Source organism: Anopheles darlingi, chromosome 3 (genome assembly GCF_943734745.1).
Source record: "Anopheles darlingi chromosome 3, idAnoDarlMG_H_01, whole genome shotgun sequence".
Lineage (NCBI taxonomy): Eukaryota > Metazoa > Arthropoda > Insecta > Diptera > Culicidae > Anopheles > Anopheles darlingi.
Genome location: NC_064875.1, coordinates 65,333,124 through 65,335,623, shown reverse-complemented (window position 1 = coordinate 65,335,623; position 2,500 = coordinate 65,333,124). Strand labels below are relative to the sequence as shown.

At 49.6% G+C, this 2,500-nt stretch overlaps 1 protein-coding gene across 9 annotated transcripts in view; it reads right to left on the bottom strand.

Moving 5' to 3' along the window:
• Window positions 1–2,500, bottom strand: part of LOC125955247 (obscurin) — a 57,560-nt gene that overhangs the window by 25,030 nt on the left and 30,030 nt on the right. For 2 of the 9 annotated variants that reach the window (XM_049686283.1, XM_049686285.1), the window contains exon 1: window positions 2,039–2,149. The exons of 5 other annotated variants lie outside the window; for them this stretch is intronic. The gene's annotated coding sequence lies outside the window, so the exon portion shown is untranslated. Of the gene's footprint in view, window positions 1–1,815; window positions 1,984–2,038; window positions 2,150–2,500 lie in introns of those variants that run through there. 2 more of the 9 variants (XM_049686282.1, XM_049686284.1) reach the window with 2 other exon arrangements.

The following is a 2,500-nucleotide window of genomic DNA, read 5'->3' as shown; positions in this document are numbered from 1 at the left end:
ATCCGATCGTTCATCTATGCCAGTTTGTTACCATTTCCATGCTAGCATATTATTAATAAAGTAATTAGAATGTCTTCAAAAACACGTTCGAAATGACGTGTGCTTTGCGTAAAAAATCTGCCTCTCGATGGAGGCGCCTGGTTACTCAAATCGACACGATGGAGGCGCCTGGTAGCTCGTGTTTGTAAGATCGTCCAGATCGTCCTTCTGGATAGGTCTCCACTAGCGACTGGCAATCAATATTTTTAGAATGGTACACTTTCACCTCGCAAAAACCCCCGATGGATCTTGTTTGTTGATCTACGGTTTGCACAACATTTAATCAAATGTAAAGCGCGATTCGCACGAGGAAACGGCATGTTGCTGCTGCTGCTGCTGCTGCTCTTCTCTTGTGCTACGTAAATTGATTTACGCGTGTTCTCCGCAGTGATTTAGAATCGTCTGAACATTGGTTCCAATCCTCCTAGAAACCATCTTCCTCCCGGCAGTACTATTCAACGGATGATGATCGCAGCATACGCGATTCATTTTGCCGTTCCCGTTCCGATCCGGTGTTTGATGGCCGCTTTTTTGGTTTGTACTGGTGCGCTATGTGTATTAGTTTCCTTTGGTTTGTTATAAATAAAATCCACCACCGTACTGTACACTGCGAACTGTGAGTGTAATTAAACGTCCAATGTACAAACCGTCGAAGACAGAGTGCGGCCTTCTGACCAGCCCAAGCACCCTATCATCTTCTCAACCTTAAACGCCATCGAGCGGTTTAAAGTTGTGGTTCAAACATCCTGGAGCTGTGTATGAGGTGTTTCATATCTTCGCTCGCTAGATCGCGCTCTCTGGAAGATTCCACAAGTCGCGTGTTAAAAGGGGAACCATTTTAGGACTCTTTTCTATGTTCACCAATTTGTGCTCATCCTACAGTACGCCCTCGCCAAAAACAATCCCACGCCAACCGTCTAAGAAGCGTCCAAGGGAGATTAAATCATGTCCAGTTTTAGAAGCGCTCTAGCGCATCCATTCCTCATCCGCCTCTCATGGTTCAGTCGACGTCAGCGCGTCGGCTACCGTCGACCGTCGGTGGTCGTACAATCGCACTGACAATTTTCGCAATTTTCACTCCACATCCACAGCATCCGCATCGTCGCGCCGCGCCGGGCGCAGAATCGGGATGATTTTACAGGTTTTTTCGGTGTTCACCGTTGCTTCAGGCGCAAAACAATCACAGGCGGCAAAGGCGGGTATATTCAAAAATAAAACGAAGCCTTTCATCACTCGCAGGCATGCCAGAGAACGGCTCTCTGTACCGACTTACGCCAGGTCCCAACCCGACCTGAGTCCCAGTGAACCCGACCTGAGCCCGCCCCCCCCCCCCCCCCCGCGCGCGCGTGGGGCTTGCACTGATATGAACGATTATGCAATACTTTGCGCGAGCGTGAGAAATGGGACACACAGAGGGCACACAACCGATACACCACCGACACACAGACACAGATGCTTTGAGGAGAGATTTTCAGAATACGATTTGATTGCTCATTTGAAGGAACCATCTTTTTTTTTCGCTCTCTATTTTTCACCAAACAAACACATTCCTAGCGGACACAAGATTTTCAAATATTCCTTCCCGAGCTCGTCGATCTTGCGCCAAACAGTGCAATTGCGAACAGAGAGAGAGAGAGAGAGAGACATATTCTAGCAAGAAGCAATTCTGCACCATTTGGCATACTTATTCGAACGGATACGCACGCACACACACACATACACACAGATAGAGCTTGCGGTTGAGCGGAGGGAACCAGAAATTTCGCTCGAACTTACCGCAATAACGTGAAAACGGTCACGGTCACTGCGAGCTAACGATCACAGGGTGCCGCAAGCGCGCGAGCGCATAAAGTTATGCAAACGAAACTCGGGACAACGTATGGGAGCACACACACACACACATACACACACAGAAAGAGATCACTAACAGATGCGTCGAATAAAAGGGGGACCTGAATCAATTCCTAAACGAAATTCGATTCCCGGACGCGTCACCTACTGTCGATGCGATTCGCCGGCCGTTCGCGAAATGGGATCGTCGTCGTCGTCGATTACCCCTTTCGAGGGAGGGGGGCTTCTAGTGGGAAGTGGAATCCGTCCGTCCACGGGCAACTATAAAGTACGACTGAGAGGCGCAGTGGCCGCCTTGCCGCGACCGTGAGCGAAAAATATAGATTCTAAAATTACGTCCCGAAACCGAAAAATTTCGTCGTTCCCTTTGCTCTCGACAGTGCGCTCCCCTCTCCCCACTAGGAGGATGTGTAGGAAGTAGGTGCCAGGGTGATCCAGGCGAGGAAATGGCCGACGGTAGCGCCGGCTGACCGATCGGCTAACGGTCCGGCTTTGTAACGTAACGTAGCGTAACGCTACGAGAAAAGAGAGCGAACGAATGGTGTAGGCCAATGGCCGGATTCCACCACTTCGTGTCGATGTTTATGTTCGAATTCGTACGCCAAGGAAG